The 20,021-nt window shown below is 49.0% G+C and overlaps 1 pseudogene; it reads right to left on the bottom strand.

Annotated features, from left to right (window-relative positions):
- The window catches only part of LOC130158280 (hydrocephalus-inducing protein homolog), a 52,467-nt pseudogene that overhangs the window by 21,364 nt on the left and 11,082 nt on the right, over nucleotides 1-20,021 (bottom strand).

The following is a 20,021-nucleotide window of genomic DNA, read 5'->3' as shown; positions in this document are numbered from 1 at the left end:
CTCCCCCATACCCTGCATCGAGTTTTCTGCAGCAAGGCTCAAGAGTCTGACTGCTAGCGATACGATCAGAGGAGGGTTTTTGAAGAGCACGGAGATGGTGAGGGTTATTTGCATGCACAGCTTGACAGGGACTTCCTCAGGAATCTGTCTTTTCCTGCCACCTATACACCTCAAGAGATATAAATGTCAAGGCAATGCTTGTCCCAGTGAGATTGCAGCTCGGAAATCAGACAGGGAGAAGATAATTTCTTCTTGAAGACCAGAGAATAACTGGAGTTTAATTTGCAGAATTCATCTTTCTTTTTTTTTCTTTTTTTTTTTTTACCTTGAAAGCATCCTGGTTTTGCCTAAGAAAGAGCACATTTTATCAGCGTTTTAGTGAAAGCTGCTCTAAGCAAAGAAAAATCGAGTGCAAAGGCACATTAGAGTGATACAATAACAAGGAAACAAGACACAAAAGGAGTATCCCATTTACAGCCTGAACAATTAAATCTCTAGCTAAATGAAGCACCATCAACAGGAGCATATTGAGGCAAGTTTAACAGGAGGTTTTCGGTGTATTCACAGGCGATGCAATCTGGGGCTCCGGGTTGTAATCCAAGCTTGGTAACTGTTTGCTTGGCCCACTGGAGGAATTCTGTGCAATGTGTTGGAAATAATTATGAAAAGGTGTTGGTGTACTTTGGATTTAACACAAGCAATTATGATTTGTGGCCAGGTAAACAGCTCTCGGTTGACAGACATATAATTCAGTCTTTTAACGCTTAGGGAAAAGTCAGATGCAACATGCTTCTGCACAACAGCAGCTGAGCTTTGTGGCTCCTGTACAGCCCCACTTAGAAAACAAAAGTTACTGGCTTTAGTGCTTTGCTGGTGGTCAATTTGTCACCTCAGAAACACCTTCTGGAGAGTTTTACAGTGATTAGGGAATGCAGCACACAAAAATAATGAGAAAAACTGGAGCCATGCATGAGCTGAGCTTCATTCATGGAAGCAGTGACAGCTGATGAAATTGCTGGAGCTCCTGCTCATTAAGGAGATATTGCTGCAATTAGGGGCCTGACCTGCTCCCATGACAACAGCAAGAACATCGGCAGTGACTAATGGAGAAGCACTGGGCCTGCATTGTTTACATACTGGACCTGAGACACCTGGGAGGGAGGAGGAAAGCCAAGGCGCCGCCAGCCTCAGAACCGGACTGCTCTACATGGCCCTACACCTGCACTGGGGGTTGTGCCTGCTTATACTGGGCAAGGCTCTGATGGTGCTTGGCTGGCATCACCGCCTGCTGGGGGAAAGGCACAGAAAAATTCCCCCCACCCTTTTTTTTTTTTTTTTTTTTTTAAACCAGAAACATTGCCAAAACAGAAAAGCTGCTGGTTAAGGGCCACACTTCAGCACTACCTCCCATCCCGTCCCCTTCCTACTCTGTCCCCATGTCTGCATACCCCTGCCCTCAGATAGCTGGGATGGGAATAACACTCCCGAGGATGACTTCAGGGGATGCCTAAGAAAGAAGGTATTTTCCCATCTTCAAATTACCAGAGAAGAGGATCCCACCAAGGTCAGGACTCATTCTCAGGACTGAGAAACAGAGCACAAGTCAGACACTGCCACCTCCTGCCTCCCACCCCACGCTGTACCCATGGGACAACTTTGTTACTGCTGTCGCAGGAGCTTCATATCCATCACGTAAACCTGGTTCTCCAAGACCCAGAGGGATGTAAGCTCCATGCTTAAACTGAACTCTGAATTTCAGTCCACATCACTAAGCTGTTCCCTGCAGCCTACAGATAAGAGATGCTAAGGAAACGTCTCTGACAAATGAAAACCACTGCCAAGAGATGAAGCTGGCAGGCTAAACTCTGTCCTTCTCTCCATTAATTGTGAGCTGTTCTTTAAGATAATTCTTGTCCTGTTAGAGAATCACTACTGCTCCTGAAAAAACAGGAAAGATAAGGTTTGGAGGTTTTTTAACAGCTTCTTTTCTGACATCCTTTTTAACTATGTCCATTTGTATGTTTGCTTTGTTGTACAACATCTAAACTGTCACAGGTCCAGATCTCCCAATGGTGCCTTGCAATCCCCAGCTTGTATAAACTCATCTAGCCGCACCAGCCTGAGGGAGACCTTCCCACCAGAACCTGCTGAGATCTTGCCCGTTACTGCCCTGCAGAAAGGGAGCAACACCAGACTAGTAAGCAATTTCATACAGATCTGTTCTGACATTTACATCTTGCTTGCTTTCACCAGGCATCAGCTCCCCATCCTGACAGCTGGGCAAAAGTTAAGTCCCATGAGGACACCACCAGCAAAATACTCCTGACAAGTCAGAAACACAACTGACAAGTGAACAAAGCTGACAGTTCTGTGGCTCAGGCTCTCCAACCACCACTCTGCCTTCTCTCCTGCAACCATACATTTTAGTCAGTGCAGTGTGCACGGAGGCTGCAACATACTTCAAGTCCCGTGGTATGCTTCTCTTCTAAAACCCAAGAAATTTTTAGTCCACTGGTGTCTTAATTTGCATTACAAAATCATGCGAGTTTCTGAGAATTTATTTCATTACAAGTTGCCTCCAACCCCAAGACAGACAGTAAAATTACCAGTGATTGCATTGCCTCATCTGTCAGCTAAGGCCTATTGCAGGAAAAAAACTAAAGGTCATTTAATCTTGGCATACATTATTTTTTAGTAATGGTATAAAAGCCAAAGTCAAGCACCGTAACCATTCCAGTAAACACAGTCTGTTAGGTCAAAGCATCCAAGACTCCACCCCTGTACCAGAAACATCCTGCACAGAGTCAGCAGCATCTCACAAGCTCTCTCTTTCCCTCTTTCCCTGCACCTCGGCTCTGTTGTCCTGTCCTTGTACATCCTGTGGCAACTCTCCAATCCCACACCTCGATGTTGTATATGGGTACTACAGGGGGCTCCTAGCACTGCACCTTGTAGCATCATTTCCTGAGCTTTCAGAGCCTGATGGGACATTCCTTAATGTATCTTCTCAGACGGATTCTCTCTGACCCCATAGCACAGCATAGCACAGGGTCTGTAACGTCAGGAAAAGGCAGTGCTGTGCTGAATCTGGTTCCAGACACCATTTTCAACTGAAATTTACTGGAATGACATTTATCTCCCTGAATGCCATGGAGAAGAAACTCGTTATCCAGCCTTAACAATGAGAATGACAGGAAGAGACTTTCTATATTTATACTAGTACTATTTTTTATTACTAAGCTGTGCAGGGAAGAGCTGGGTATGGACATGCACAGGGAGGGCAGGCACAAAGCCAAGCTGCATAATGGGGAGTGCTTTGGTGTTGGGGGGGTTTTTCCCCCTTTATGAAACAGGGGTCAAAACAGGGCCATGTTTTCTGGTAGATACCACAGCAAGGGAGAGCTCTGAACAAGCAACAGTAGAACGATGCTGAATTGGCCCTGTGGATTCACTTGAGAGCTCTGCCTTGCAGCGAAACACACCACAGAAAAAGCCCTTAGATAAAGGAGTAAGAGGCAAGGAATGTCATCGTGAAGCGATTCCATGCAAGAGCAGAGCTCTCAGAACTGACCAAGAGGAAAGGTTAGCATTGGAGATGGGCTGGGAAATGCACTGAAGGTGGCAGGTAGGTTATGCTTGATTCCATAGTGAAGGGAATCTTGAGAAAGGAGGCAGAGAGAAGTGACAGGAGCAGCACACAGGACTAGGAAACAGTGGCACCTGCAGCTGGCTTGCAAAGGGGCAAGAGCCTGAATTTGCTCAGGCCATAAGACAGAAGTTTCAGTTGTGCCGAGGACACAGAGGTCAGCTGATGGTCTATAAACTTCGATCTCTGATTCCCTTCTACTCCGCTAAGCCTCCTGCCCCTCTCCCATGCATGCATGCTTATATGTAGCAACACACAAAGCTATTATGTGATATTAGTATTGGCTTTAACACAACGCTACATCCTTACTCAGCAAAACCTAAGCACACGTTCAAGCTGCTTAAGTTCTCTGCTAAATAAGAAGAGACTAAAACAGTCCTGAATTTAAGTCTGTAAGGCTGGCACTCCTTTCCCCTACCACCTATGCCATCACTCTTAAATACTGTGTCTCATATCCACACTTTAAGGTCTCCAGGACAGGGAGCATAACTCATTAATTTTTCCAAAGCACAGGTTTAAGTGTTTGTGACTATGATTAATCAGCAAGTTATTACGGGAGTCATTCCAAAGAATTCATGACGTTAAACTAAAAACTACCCCTCTTGTTGGTGATGATGCAGCCTTGGTTATAGCCTCGATCGCAGGGAAATCAATCCCCTGGCAGCAGGAGGAAAACAGTCTCTCCCATGAAAGCCTCTGTAAATAGAGTTGTTCAAAGACAACTGCTAGCTAATGATCTACTCGCCTGTGGAGCAGTGTACTGCTCTGACTCTCCAACCTACCTGTCATGCCAGCTGGGAGGCCACTTTTCTGCTGGGGTTGCTGGAGCCACTGAGCTCACCTGGGACCTTGGGGCAGGTACCTGAGCAACTTCTCACAGCACAAGGCAGCAGGGAACCCACTGTCACACAGTGCAGTCCCCAGCACTGGCTGGAAGAACCGCTCCTGGCACACCATGGCCTCATCGCACAGGGAGAAAGAACGTGGGGGTACTGCTCTCAGGCTGCAAGGGGACATGCTGACCTGGTCAAGAGGGGGGAACACTTGGATTCTGAGTGGGGGATACAAGCTTGGGGCACTACAGTCAAGATACTGGAGGGCTGGGCTGCCATTCACTGGGACACAGCAGAACTGCATGCAGCCGAGGGATGGGAAATGCAAACACCTGTATTTGGGGTGGAAGAATCCCCGGCAGTACGGGCTGGTGGGCACAAAAGCCTTTCTACAGAAAGGGAGCTTAGAGGCTGCAGCACAGGACATACAGGGGGATGCTGGGATAAAGGGCTTTGCACAGCCTGGAGGAGGACAGAGCAAGGCTGGTATTACCTGTTCTTACTTTTCGTGTTGTGTACACACCTGATTGAACTTTGACACTGGTCTTGCTTTCAGCGCCATGTTTGCTCAGATGATCTCCAGAGGTCCCTTCCGAAGTTATTCTGCGTTTATCTTCTCAATCAGCCCAATTCCATTTCACATAGTCCCCAAATTTCTCGTATTTCCTACACATTTGTGCATATATACAAGCAGATGGTAGACAGACAGGCATTGGAGGAACTCAACCTCTAAGAAAGTTCCTAATGAAGAATCCATTATGACATTTTGCTGAACACAAAGCAAAAAAATAAAAACAGCAGAAACACAGGAACTTCAGAGTATTTAAAAAGAAATCTGAATGAAAGTGGAGGCGACTTCATTAGAATAAAACGCTGCTTATATTCAAAGATTTAAATCATCAGTTTGAAATTTCAAACTGGCTTTCAAAAGTTCATAACGAAATGACTGATGCCTTCAGCTGACATGGGAAATCTTACCAGCTTTTGATCTCTGCACACACGCAATCCAGCTATTCAGAATTCTACTTTTTTGTGTCGTATGAAATAAAGCTTTTGTAACGCTTCTCATCTCTTTGTTGCAAATCAGGACTGAAAAATTTAATTGCTGAAGTTCAGCATAAAATCCGTATCAAGCAGGATTCAACACACGCTGTATCACTCAACAGAACAGCTGGCAAGGACGCTACCAAGAGATGCCAGACACGACTGGGTATCTGTTTTGGTGGTGACTACTTGATCTGGAAATCCCAGAGGGAAGCTGTACAGGGATTTACAAGGTCCTGCCTACATACTTCCACAGTGAAAATCAGCAGCCTGCTTGAATAGCATCCTGGAAGCCTGCCTCCATAGCCTTGCCAGGCTTTGGTAGGAACCTCTTGGACCCTCACGTTTCCCAGGAGACAGAGGAAAGAGCTTTCTCTTGACCCCTGTTTTCCTGGGGAAGAAACTGAAGCAACTCAGGTGCACTAAGGCAGACAGCAGGTCTTTGCTGCATTCTGGACCTCAGCTCCTACACCAAGACCTCTGGGACCAAATAACTCCAAGCTAACTACCAGCCAGCTGAACTGGATTCCTTGCAGGTGCAGTGTCAAAAACGCACTACCCTCTCCAGTTCAGCAAACTGGAAAACCAGTGACTGTCTTCTGAGACCAACAGGAACAGTACAGCCTGCCCACAACACCGCACACGTCAGGCACTTGACCAGGAGACTGCCAAAATACCACATGCTTGTGGCCTCCCAAGGAATGCGTATATTTGGCCAACAGGGCTACATACCCATTTCAGAAGGTGCTGAGGATCAAGGAGGTTGCTGGTAGCTACTACAAAGTGCTAGAGCACATTCCAGGAGATCTGAGAGAGAGAAAGCTCTACAAGAGGCTCCCAACCCATGCACCAGGTATTTGCTGCAACTTTGGCCTGTGCCCCCGCTGTAAGGCATTCCTCTTTGGGGCTGTAGTGCAGCTTTGAAGCCACTGCCAGCTCATCTCCGCTTACAAGCTCATTCTGCTGAAGAATATTGCATCCCAGGGACCAGATCAAACCTACTGGAAAACCAGGTTCTGGACCACACCCTGTTTTTCTCAGGGTCTCGATAACAATTGCTTTGATCTATGATCTCTGATTGCACTTGCTACTCTAGACAAAGCTACCGATAAATTCTTAAATGTCTCTTCCACCAGCTCAGAGCTTGCCCATTTCTTAACACTGCCCTTGGTCTGCAGGAACTAGAGCTGTCGTCTGCCACGCAGGATCTTATACAGCCCAAGGGCAGTCAAGCCACCTTCCTACATTTGCTCTTGCAATCTAACAGAATCAGTCTTGCACGACTCTGCACTGAAGACACTGTTGCGCTATAAAACTCCACTCTGCAACTTGCAGAGTTTTATCAGAGGTTGCATCATGCTTAACACACTATAACCAACAGCAAAACCCACGTGCCCTGCCCATCTCCAGCCACGGCAGCTCAGGTGCTCCAGTTCCTTTTTGTTGCTGTTTCCCAGCTATATTATCACACAACAGTGTTTTGCACAAAAGAAGATGAGCTCCCTACCTCTGCATGCTGATGCAGTAGCGGGCCTCCTGTACCAATGTTGTGAACCAGCAGTGTTTTCTGGGTGCTGTACTTCACGGGACAGGCTGAGAAGTTCAGTTGGTCAGGGAAGTCCAGGATAGCTCGGGCACCTATAGCTCAGATCGGCACAATAAGCTTGTCCCTTTCTGTGATGCAGATGAGCTCGTGGAAATAATCCTGCAGGGAAAGAAACAATCTCAGCACAATGCATTTAGCACCATCCTCATGGCAGAAGAAAAACTGCTGTTTTCTAGGACTGTGGCAGTAGCATTCAATAACGTAATAATAGTACATTTTACCTTCATGACCTTTCATTCCAGTAGCATGACTTGCACAGGGTTGTTAATTGCAAAGAAGAAACAACCCCACTAGATTCACCTGCTTTCGCAGCAAGCTGGCAACACCACAATTACCTGATGCTTTGATTCCGAGGCACCAAAACAGAGTCACTTCACACAAGGGATCAAAGCACTAATGGAACCTGCTTCAATCGCCACCGCAGACTATTGGAAGCGCCACTGAGAACCCAGCTGTGCCACAGCACTAACTCCAATGCCAGCAACACGGCGACCTTGTTGAAGCTTGGCAGGGGATGCTCAGGTACGTTTTCAAAAGGACTTCACCACATACGTGATCAACGGTCAGTCGCTGGGGAAATACTTCACAAGCTAGACACGGTAATTGCTGCGATGCCAGGTGAGTGTAGGGTACAGCTGTATTTCTCACCCCTTCCCACAGTGTTATAGGACCAAGGCTGGGGACACGCACCCTTCAAAAGCCACCTGATCCATCTCCCCACACCAGAACCGGCTCAGCTCTGCACCCAAAGTGTTCCTCAAGATGTTTCACAGGTACTTCAAAGCACTAACAATTCCACCCCTGCCCTCAGCAGCCTATGCAAGCTTTGCACTACAATTCAAGAGAGTTCTTCCTCTGCCTAATCTCAGTTTCCCTTTACATCTCACCCCAGCCCCAGCGGACACAGAGACAGCTCTGGCTGATGCCTTAATCGAACCCCTCTGTAAGGTCTGTTCTAGAGGAGTAAGTGACGGCGTGCCTGGTTAGCACACCCACCTGAGGCAGGCGGCATCGGGAGCTGCACACAGGAGACACTCAGACACCCCCCCAGAGCAAAGCCGGCTGTGCATTCCCAGCCACTGGCTTGTTCAGAAAAGAGCCAGGCAATCCCCCCCCATCCGGGCTGCCTGGCATTTAGCAGCAGGAAGGCAAATCAAATTACCAAAAGCATTTTACTGTAGGGATGAGCAGATCAGACTCCAGATGGATGGCGGGCATCGCTGCGCTGCAAGTACCACCTTGCCCCCACTGAAATCAGTGGGGAAACTGTTGCCCCAGGGCCAGGAGCCATTGCCCCCAGCAGGCTCTTATCGATGAGCTGATCAAAGCTCTGCTTCTCATCAGTCACTCGCTGCCCTGATTTTTGCCCCGGTGCTTTTAACTCATTTGATATTCTTGCAATTGTTGAAGCAGCAAGCTTCTGGGCACTACAAAGCATCTAACAGGGCTGCACTGAATTGTAAAGTACTTCATTTCACTAATGCAGTAACTCACCGTCCTGTCGTATTTCATATTAACCAATGAGCATTAATTCAGTCTCCACCGAGCACCAGTAATGAATTTCACAAACCTCACAGACTGAGCTGGCATTGCCTGAAAATAATGTATGGCTACAGTGAAAAGAGCAAGAGGGCAAAACAGAATAAGCTGTGCTGGTTTTATATGCTTCTTACTTCCTTATTCCTTCACAATAAACTATTAATAAGCCTGAAGGACACACAAATGGAAGTGTTTCTGTCTGTTGTTTATCTGCCAGTCAGTGCCACAATGGTTACCAGTTCAGCAGAGACTGTCAGACCATAATGCAAGGACACGCGGGAACACAGGCTGGCATGAGAACACCCACGCTGTACAACTGGAGCCACAAAACAGAAACGTGCAAATCAGAAGCAGCAAGAGTACCTAAGTGGAAACACTGCCCAGCAGAAAAATTAGCATTTCATTCATAATACAAGTACCAATAAACCAAGAGACACGTCAGCTATGTATATATTTTCTGACAGTCCAATCATGTGGCACATTCCCAAATGACTGCCAGACAGTAGGAAACTTCATTTTCCAAGAAAGGGCTATGTGGCACACAGCATTTCAGCCACCAACAGCTCACGTGGCCCTAGTACTTATGGCTTGGCCACAACTGTACTCCTTTGAATCAGGAGTGACTTCACTGAAGTCAGACTTACCCCAGGGAAGAACAGATTCAAAGCAAGAGAATTATACAAACCAACTCCTCATCAGAAAGACCCACATCCCAGTTCACTGGGTTACCCACAATCCCTGTGGATCCTGCAGCATCAGGGATGTAGAGGTTGTTCAAAGGCAGCACTCCTGAGCCTTCTACAACTAACACACAGATACTCTGCCGGCAAGCAACTGCAAGCCCAGCGCAGGTGGCTTTACGGAACATTTCCCAAAGCCTGCCTCTTGGCCAAGGGCTTTGCAAGGTGCTCTGTGCCTCCTGACCACGCTGTGGATGCATTTCTAGCTGAGCTACAGCACTCTGGCACTTCACTGACTCACGCTCCATCAAGTACGAGACAAAACGTTCCGTTTGTACAAAATTCTGGTTCTGCTGTATAATACCCATGTGCTCCTCACCGAGCAGCACGCATCCCTCCCCCGGTGCCCTGCAAGGAGCACAAAACACAGTTCGGCAGGAACTGCCGTGGTGTCGCTGAAGCTGTGCAGAGGACCTCGCTGGCACAGCTCCCTAATGCCACACACTCACCAGTTCAAGGGCAAGACAAGGGGCAAAGTACTGGACATTAGTGCTCCTGGGGGTTATCTCACCCTACTTCTATTTGTGGTGATGTTCATCTGTTGCTCTGCTGCTTCTCCCTAGTTGAAAAGCAGTAATTTGCCCTTCATGGGAACCAACTTACTGCCACACTCAAAATGAATGCTGATTAATACTAATAGATCTCATTTTAAAGGAAGCAGCGTCCTCTGCAAAGCCTACCTCGGTGAGATTAAGCTCTTATGTCACTTGGGCAGTATGAAGAACTGCCCTAGGCCAACATCATTTTTACCTTCCATACGAATGATGTAAAACCATTTCTCAGTCCCTCCCCAAAGGAGCAGATCCTTTCACAAGCTCGGGGAGCCAGGGACCGCAGGGCATTTCCTCTTTTAGTTTGCTACAGCCACGCTGTTTGAGGATAGGACAGGGCATTAAACTAAATCTAAGCAGCAAACAGAAGATGAGAGAACAGCTGTGCCCAAAGGGATCCTGCGCCTCTGGCCTGGCGCAGAAGCATCAGCTGGCTCAGAGCTAACCTTGCCTTGCCCACACAGCCACACAAAGAACCGTGCCAAGAGGCAGCAGAGTGCTGCTGGAAAGAGCCTGTCTGTATTCCCCTGCAATGCTTCCTCCCTTCCATGCCATGTGCTAAACCCTTCTGCATTAACAAGCCTCCAGACAACACTGTCACCCCTTCACATCACGGCACCGTGCCAGGCTTGCCAGAGCCACAGCACCGATGTTCCAACCTCCAAGCAAAAGCATGGCACATGGGGCAGGGAATAGGTGCCAGCTGACACAGCAACCACAGCCACATGCACGCAGGCACAGCCACACCAGCGTGACTGCCCAAAGGCTCCAGGGTATCTGCCTGCAGATTCTACCTGCCCCTTCAATGCCTGGGCGTGCTCCAGATGTCTCTGTCATCTGCAGCACACAGACCTCCTGCTGATTAAAGACATCTAGAGCTCAGTGCGGCTGTGCCAGGCTGGCTCCCCGCCACGAGCACAGCGCATCTTCTCCCCTAGAATCACAGCTGGAGCACAGGTGGGCAAGTATCTGCAGGGGTAGCACAGCGGCAAGGCTGGAACACAGAGGGTATGAAAAAGCATCACCTTTGCTCCAGCCCAGGGTGAGGCAGGGAACTGGTTGCCAAATGGGAAAGAGGAAAGCTCTCTGCGTCTATTCACTCCTCTAGTTTTTTCCATCATAATTAAGCCCCTAACACTGAGTAGAGAGGTGGGATGGCTAAACATCAACACCCCTCCCGGCCATTTCCCTACTGTACCACGTGCACCCTCCCCTGCAAACGCCCAGGAAAGCACAGGGAGGGAACACACAGCTCATCAGTCCCTGCTGCAGTGGCATCGCATGGTGCTGCCAGCCAGGATGTGACCAGCCGCAAGCTGCATGACCACAGCCTAGAGCAAACCTCGCAGCACGGCACGGACTATAACCGGTGCACAAGGAAAGTGCCGGCTTCAGACAGAACGTTCTGCTGTCTCACTGCTGTGTCCAACATGATACACATTCCAGTGACTCCAGTTTTCAAAGGTGGTGGTACTCACTCTGATCAGGCTCAGCTTCAGGTCATCCAAACAACAGGTCAATTTTAAATAGGCTCTTGTATTTATAATTATCAGAGCAAACCCATAATTATGCAGCAACAGACAGATATTAGAAACCAACACACCCCACCAAACAGTGGACTCTCATTGCTGAAGCCAACAGACATTACATCAAAGGTTCCAGCACTGAAGGATAATAACAGTCTGAGACATGGAAGAGCCTCCAGCCCATGTAAGCATGATCTTCACCACCGGGAAAGTTTCCCCCAGTTGTAGACCCAGCACAATGCCGCTGAAACCAGGACAGTGCTGCAAAACCCACAGCAGATGCCCTGTTCTGAACCCAGCCCCGCAGGTTCGCCTCCCGCTGAAGGCACCCATCTCTTGTCTCACCTTGTTCTCATCAGGGGTGAAAATGATGCAGAAAGTCGCAAGCATGCCAGGTGGTACTTTGCGGCACATGGCATCATGGCTGATCAACTTGAAATAAGGTGAGCTCTCCAAGATGACCTTCAGCAGCTGAGGAACCTGCAGAAAAGGTAAGAAAGTATGATTTTGCAGCTTGTGGAAACAGGAGGAGAAGAGACCTGCCAATAGCCTTCCTTAACCACCTTTCCAAAGCACTTTTAGCTCTGGAGGTATGTGCACATAATACACAAGAGTCAACATTCATCCCTTCTGCCTGGGCAAAACAGCTCACGGCCAGAGGCAGCAGGGCAATGAAGGAAGGGCCAAGCAGGGAAGACACCAGCAGCACCGAGATATAATATCTGAATCAAGTCACCCATGTATTCAACAGGCCCAAAGAACCTGCCGGCTTCTGCCCATACACATCCAGGCAGTCATGCCCCTAGAAGGGAACTGTGTTATCTGAAGGCAAAACAGTACGTGTTAATCCTGGGGAAAGGAAGAAATTCACTTTAACATGCTGGGTTTGAGCGGGGCAGTCAAGCTGCGGTGCTACAGTCATGTGGGTGGACCAGCAAGAGATGGAGACCACACATACTGTAGCCTCACTGGCAATAAAAGCAGGCCTGAAGAGCAAAAAGGAGGAACATGGGAAGACAAAGAGACAACCCCACAAACAGAGGATGGCTAGGAAAATTCACAGGGAGCTGTAAAGAAGCAAGGGAGAAGCACAATACGCTACAAGGAAAGGCTGATGCAGAGGATGAGAGCCGGCAACTTGCCAAAGTGATGGAAAGTCAGGCGACCCCCCAGGCTGTGGCTATCAACTATGGGCTCCAAAGGCATCTTCTGCCTCGAGATACATGACCGGCACTGACTGGCGCTGGAGTCTCAGTTTTAAAAGCCAACCGCTGCTCTCCGGAGGCTCCTGCTGCCTGTGACTGTAGCCAGGCAGCTGCCAGCGCAGGCAAGCCAGATCCCTGGGGATCCCTGACCACCCCCAGAAGTCCCTGCAGGCACCCTGCTGCACGGTTCTGCCCTCTGGGACACCACCAGCACACAGACAGCACACAGGCATTTCTCAACCCCTGAGCACCAAATCTCAAAGTCAAAGCAAGTGATTTGGACTGACGAGCAGCTTCACTGACAAACAACAAACCCACAGGAGGCTTGAAAAAAATGGAGGCTCATTCTGCACCACCCACCCGAGCCTGGTAACCCGTGGCCAAGGCAGTCCTGAACTCTCCAAACACCCTTGGAACCCAGCAGGGTCCTGGGGCAGCAGGTTCCAGGAGCCAGTTTCACAGTGCACACAAGCAGTTTGGTCACCAAGTCCCTTAGGAGAGGAGCACGTGTGGCTAAGACCTTCAGCAAAAGCCACCCAGAACACCTGAGGGTGCTGAGGAACAGCCTGAAGACAGAAAAGCAATTGTACAACACAGGTAAGAGCAGTAAGTATATAGCGAAGCACTACTGTAGTTGCACGATTACAGAGCCTCTATTTGGAATACATTTTGCTGTCAGCTGGATTTTTAGGGGGCGAACAACTTCAGGCTGCCATGCAGTATAAGATTCAGAAGAATCTGGGAAACCAGTGTGAAAACTCTGAGACAGAGCACAACACTGCTCTTCTCCAGGACATCGTCAAAAGCCAACAAAATTAGAATAGAACACCCTCTCAGGATTATCATCTCTACCTTTCTGTATTTAAAACATACCAAGGATTTTCCTTAGAGCTAATCTTACTTTTACACCCACGCTCTCCAATGGCTGAGGTCTTACCTGCTAGTTCGGTTTGGAAAAATCCCACATTCACACACTGCCTCCTCCTTTACAGGGCAGGTAAATCCCAAGGCGCAGCTGGACAAGTTTATTATTCCTTACTGGGAAGGGCAGAAATGTTATGCAGATGTTCTTTTCCACTTGAGGAAGCACAAATAGAGCAAATCAACTGTTTGCCCGTTGGCTGGTACTTGGCAAAGATAACCATTTTGAGGTGCTGCATGGATAATGGAACAGCTGAAGCCAAAAGACTCAGTGGGAACGAAGCAGAGAGTAGGAAGAGAGAAACTGAGGCACGTTTTAATTGGGAAGAAGATACCTACAGCAAAGGGTGACCAAAACCCAGTGTAGACCACACCAGTGGCATTCCCTGGGTGCAGGCACCCATGCCACATCTTATCCGTGTTCCCAAGTTAAACGCCAGACCAGGAATGGTGCAGTACTCTCCAGGAATAACTGAGGGACCACACCCACATCCTTCCTTGCCAAAGGGTCTTCCCTTTTCACCCACATCCCTGTCAAAACCTGTTCTCTCAGGAGATACTTGGACTTCTCCCACTGTCCTTCCACCCGCAATACAGCTTGGCAGCTTTTTTTTGTTGTCCACCTGTTCGTCCCCCCCAGCAGGTAAATCTGGAAATCTGGGGGGAATTCACCGGCTCTTGTGCACACTTCCATCTTCCCATCCCACCCTCCCCTCATGCATACCTCTTACTCTTCAATACAGGAGAGTATCCTTAATTACACCTCTCTTCCTGACCTTTCTCTACTGCCAGTGCACTTACTGCTACAGATCAAGAGTAACCCTTGCGTGTAGGAAAGCACGCAGGGAGAAAACACCAAGCTCAGCTCCTTTCCTTCCTCTGCCTTCTCCCACCAGCTTGCTCTTGGCACATGCCTCATTCCAGCAAATGTTTCCCCAACTGAAATTCAAAAGGTCTCAATTTCCCTCTTTACAGTGGAACAAAACTGCTGACATTTTCCAGCTTTTCCATTTGCAACTTTCTTGGGAAATCTCAAAATGATCAGGTTTTTCAAGCAAAGGTGGAGACCTCCGAGGGCACTTGACTTTGAACGTGCTGTGGCTCTCCAAAGGGGAAGCAGAGCATCACGTTGCCTCAGAAAAACCTGAGCAGAACCCAATTAAGCTTAGCAGGAGCCTGAAGCGGCACCTAAAGGTCTCCCACTGCTTCTGCTACATCAGCCTGTTTCCACTGCTGTTTCAAACCACCTTTCCTGAAGTGCTATTACCACTAATTATAACTTACTCCAGCATAAAGCGGAGAAGACTCAACCCCTGCGCTCTGACAGCCCGTTCAGCTGTCTGTGCAGCTCACCCAGAGGCAGAGGTGCCCTGTGGAAACCAAGATTAACCACGGAGCCACCAGGACGTGGTGCACACTCGAGGGAAAGCACGAGGTCAGGGAAGAACTGTACAGCCCTCAACATTCCCAGCCATCCAGGGCTTTCAGGGGGAAGGATGCTGACTAGAAAAGCTCCTTTCAGTTAGGTACTACCAACACATAGCCAAAATCACAGGGAGAAACCTCAGCATGGCAAGATTTCCACCATCTTGCAAAATAAAGGTGGTGAGACCTTTTATTTCGGATGCGCTGTGCTGCAGCAGGTGACTGGCTATGCTGTGCACCGCACGGACACTGCTCTCCAGTTCCAGCACAGGGTTAAACTTCCACATCCCAGCACTTACCTTGTCCACGTTCCTCAGAATCAGTGGCACTTCACAGACCTCATAGGGGACGTAGCTCTGGAATACCACCTCTGATGGGAAAGGCTGGAACGAGCGCTGTTTCGGGGAAGGTGCTGAGAACTGCAGATGCAAAACAGAGTTTCAGCCGTGGGGAGAAAGATTCATCAATCAGAGAATACTACATCGGTCCCCAGTGGAGTACAGTCTCTCGGTGAGTACGCCTGCCCAGCTCATGCCAGGGGAATGGCAGCTCACCCACCTGTGCTCTGAGCAGATCAAAAGTTTCTGGACCACACTGAGCAGGCTCAAGCGAGCAGCTCTTTTGCTGGCCGTTTCTCCAGGTTTCCTGCTCCAACAGGCAAGGCAGCGCTTACCTCCGGCAGAGCCCTGGGCTAACACGGTCACACCGCTCCAGAGCACTTACTGCGAGAGCCGTAAGCCCTCGTGCAGCAAGTGAAAGCCAAGAATTTAGAGGAAACTCCATGGGAAACAGTTTGGGGATCATCTTTACTCTGAGACAGAGAGACCAAGTCCAACACATCCTCAAATCTCTTTTTTGATACACAGCCTAGAAACCATGAGGAAGAGAAGACAGGCCAAAAAGGAACACCGTCGTTAAGAAAGCGACAGATGAGGTGGTAAGGTTCAGCTCCTTCCCCAGCACTACTGGGCAACTTGAGTAAGGCTGGACTTGGTATCTCCTTTTCCCATGAACTTTTCAACAGATGCTTCATTATAGTCCATTATTGCCGTGTTATTTAATATCACTACAGAAGCGTGTCTGACGACACACAGAAACAGCAAACGCTTACAGCGCAGAGGCATTACTTGGAGAAAATCCCTCCCTGCTTTGTCTCCCCCCTTCCAGCTGAACTCTTCGCACTCACAAGACACAGGCATGTCTCCTGCTTCTCCACAGGAGTCAAGGTCCTACTGAAGCCAGCAGCCACAGCACACAGCCAGTTCTGTGTGCGCTCGTTTGAGGCGTTCCCAACTTCACGTGCTGTCTAGGGCAATCCCCAACCAATATGTTACAGGTCTCTTGCTGGCAGTTTTCCGCTCAACAGCCTACCTCAGTCATCTACCCATTTGGAACGTCTGTTATACTAAGCAGATGTGTAAGAAGAGCAGCTTTCAACATACATGTAAGCAAACACTGATCCAGATAAAGCACACCCGCTCCCCTCTGCCCAGCGCCATTCCCCTGTGTACCTGGCAGCCTGCAAAATCTAACACCCTGCAAGGGTCCCACTCGTTGTTCCAACCCAAAGCATTCATGCAATTGCTTGAGCTACATCTTGAGCAGTTACCATAGGCCCTCAGCCCTCAAAGGCAAACGCTGCCACCATTGAGGGCATCCGATGACCCCAAGCATTTGACAGAGACTACACCAAACCAAGGGCTGCCTATTTCAGCGGGAGGGTGGAAAATTGCAAGCTTGTGTCCTTCTGCCCTGCCCTAGCCTTCCTCCAGTATCACACTTTAGCCATGGTAGCTTGTCTCCAGCAAAAGCCACCAACTTCAGCAGAGGTGATTTATACGGGCTTAGCGCAGGCCAGGACTTCAACAGCTCACTAGGGGAAAAATGTTTCACCTTTCCCCTAGCAGAAGGGACTCCACCACCACCAGCCGCAGCAGTTTAAAACAACAACAGGACTTAGCCACAAAGGTATTTAGATAAGCTGGAGGCAAGCCTGTCACAAGCACAGGCCCTCTTCAAATGTCACGTCAAACAGCAAGGAAAAGGGCAAGAAAAGGCTACCTTATGACAGGAGGCTTCGCTCACGTCGAGAAGCTGGGTAATCTGGGGCCGCCGCATCTCCCGAGTGCTGGACAGCCTCTGCTTGGTGCTAAGAGACATCTCCTTCAGGAAGGCAGATGGAGTCAGCTGAAATGCAAAACACCAGCAAGAGCTACAGAAACACCTTCATTCAGAAAGGCTTTTCTTGTGGAAAGAGCCACTGATGAATAATTTGTGATCACAGCCACTAGGATAGTCCTGGAAGTCCCATAATTACCCGCTGAAATATTTAACGTCAGTAAATTAATGATAGAGAGTGGAATACACATGCTCAAACCAAGTGGCTCTGTCCCATTAGCTTCTCCTTCGTGATTTGATGTGACATGTTGGGGGATTTTGCTCTTCGGGCATTTATTTCCTCTTTAGTTTTGCTGGATTGAGCCAGTGACCTTTGAAGAAGGTCGGGAGGAGTTACCAGCAACCCCCTAACTCCATCCTTGCACAATGCTCACAACCACCACATGTGTGGAGATGTCACTGCTGGGTGACTCAGAGGAAAGCAGAAAAGCAGCGTTGTGCCAAGACCGAGGTGGAGATGAATGGCTCCAAGTTTTAGTTATCTCTTTCGAATTAGCACTTGTTTTCTCTGTTCTGGCCTCCAAGACCCCTCCACAGAAGTATGCAGAGAGATCTCCTCGACAGAGCCTCAGCACCAGGTCGCCTTCAGTCAGGTGAGCTCTGGTCAGCAAAGGATGTCTGAGGATGGGAAGGAGGAATTGCCCTGACTCCGCTGCTGTCTGCAGCGCTGGGTCTGTGCTCCACACGGGATACGGGACAGAACAACTGTTTTGGAACCTGTTCCACCTGGGACCAGCCATACCTCTCAAAGCCTTTGGGCAGAGTTTGAGCAGCCCACCACATGCCCAGCTGCCTGGAGGGCAGGTATGGTCAGAGCAGCGCTGGCAAGCATCCCAACGTGACAAAACGTTACTGCCCACACAAAGGGGACAGAACGAAGCACACGCTCATGCTGCAGCTATTCCGGTGCAATGCCCGGTACATCCATTTAAATTGGCTCCGGTGGCACATCCAGACAGACTGTGGGCTTGCCCTGAAGCAGCACCCAGTTCATCCCCTACTGCACCATGATCGCCACCTCCGACAGAAGCACGGCAGCAGAGAGACGGGGAGGTGGTGTCCAGCTTCACAGTGCAGCCAGACAACAGGAGGGGCAGGTAGAAGAAGAACACGGGGGCAGTTTCCAGCCTTACACAGCTCCTACCTGGCCGCAGCAGGTACTTACAGTTGCAGGCTTCTCCGTCTCTCTGACTAGCTTCGGATTACGAGGCACTACCACTTGGCTCGGGAATCCACCAGCCACCCTGGAGGACCCCGTGAACCAGCGGGGCTTTCCAGTGGCCATGCCTCAGTTGACCTGGAAGGAACAGCAACGGGACTTGGAAAATCCAGAATGCCCTTCATGGCAGACCCAAAGGAGACAGCTGTGTCTCCAGGCTGTGGCATCCTTCATAACTGGACAGCAGGTGGCCTCCCCACCCTGTCTCATAATTAGACCATGTTTAAGCAGAAGAGTTAAGATTGATAGAAGTAAAACCCCACAACAAACATTCCCTGAGCCAAAACAGCCTTTTGCTGTGGGCGCAGTCCCACAAGTCACACACACACACATCACAGCCTGCTGGCATTTCTCACCTTCTCCCCCCAACTTCCATCTATTTTGGAACTACTTACTGGAATTATTATCCAAATCTCGAATAATACCCAAACTGTCCTTTATTGCTCTTCAAAAGTTTTTTGGTGGGAACAAAAGGGAAATGTCACTTCACTGCTTCATTTTGCAAAAGCAGCTGACCTGATGTGACTCTGCGCCTGACCCTACTAAGTGCTCAGAGTATTAGGAACAACCTTAAAGCCGGGGATCGCTGCTGCCCTGAGCATCAAAATCAGACTGCTCTCCTACTTTGCAAACCGAATGCCCACCCTTTGTGCAAGGAGGTTGGTGATGGTTTTAACTAATGGAGCACAGAGCTCAATACTCGGATTATCAACTATGATTTCTCAAAGCTAATTTGGTTAAGTTACAAAAATGATCCAGCAAATAGGACTCCTTCAAGGCATGAAATTGCCACAGTGACCAAGAGCCTTTCTCCATGGAGAACGAGGGCCCTATTTTTCACTTATTAACACCCAAACTCAAGGCTCCCTAGAGGCGTTTGAAGCTGTACAAAGAAAAGCGTGAAACCATTCAAGCTGCATGAGCAATTAGCTCAAATATAAACGCAACGTATGTGAAAGCAGGGCCACTTAAGGCTATCCTCACGGCAGCTCTGCTCCAGCATCCTCATCCTGCAGGCCGCATGGGTCAATGGGTCCACAGGCCATTCTTCTTCTACCACCAGCCTGCTGACAACCTGTCCATCTGCGTCTCAAAAAGTGCGGGTGCAAGAAAGGGAAAGAGGAGAAAACACCCCCAGAAAGCGGATCTCAAGCACTGACAAAAATCAAAGAGACGTATGTACAGCACTTACTAAGCACTGCTTTGGACTAGAAATCATTTCCCCTCCCTTTCTGGCTAACTGGACCAAGGGACAGATGGATTTGCCCGCTTCTTATTTTCTGGGACTTGAAAGACCCAGCTCTACCCTAAAATTTTTTGACATCCTGAAATTAAGCAAAAACTCACAGATCCCACTCCCTCCTGCTTCCTCCTCAACTGTCACAGCCTTGCCAGGCAGAGCAGGAAGATTTTACCAGCATCTCCAGGAAAGACAGACCTCAGAGCTTGACATTAGCTACAGTCTGCTCGTTTCTCTGCTGCCGAGTTCCTCCCGCTCCAGTGCAGGGGCAGAGCGCACTGCACAGGCTCTGGGTGCTGTGCCCAGAAGCGCCTGAGAACAGCAGCATCGCACCCTGCAAGCAGCATG

Source organism: Falco biarmicus, chromosome 13 (assembly GCF_023638135.1).
Source record: "Falco biarmicus isolate bFalBia1 chromosome 13, bFalBia1.pri, whole genome shotgun sequence".
NCBI lineage: Eukaryota > Metazoa > Chordata > Aves > Falconiformes > Falconidae > Falco > Falco biarmicus.
This window is presented reverse-complemented; position numbering and strand designations above follow the sequence as displayed.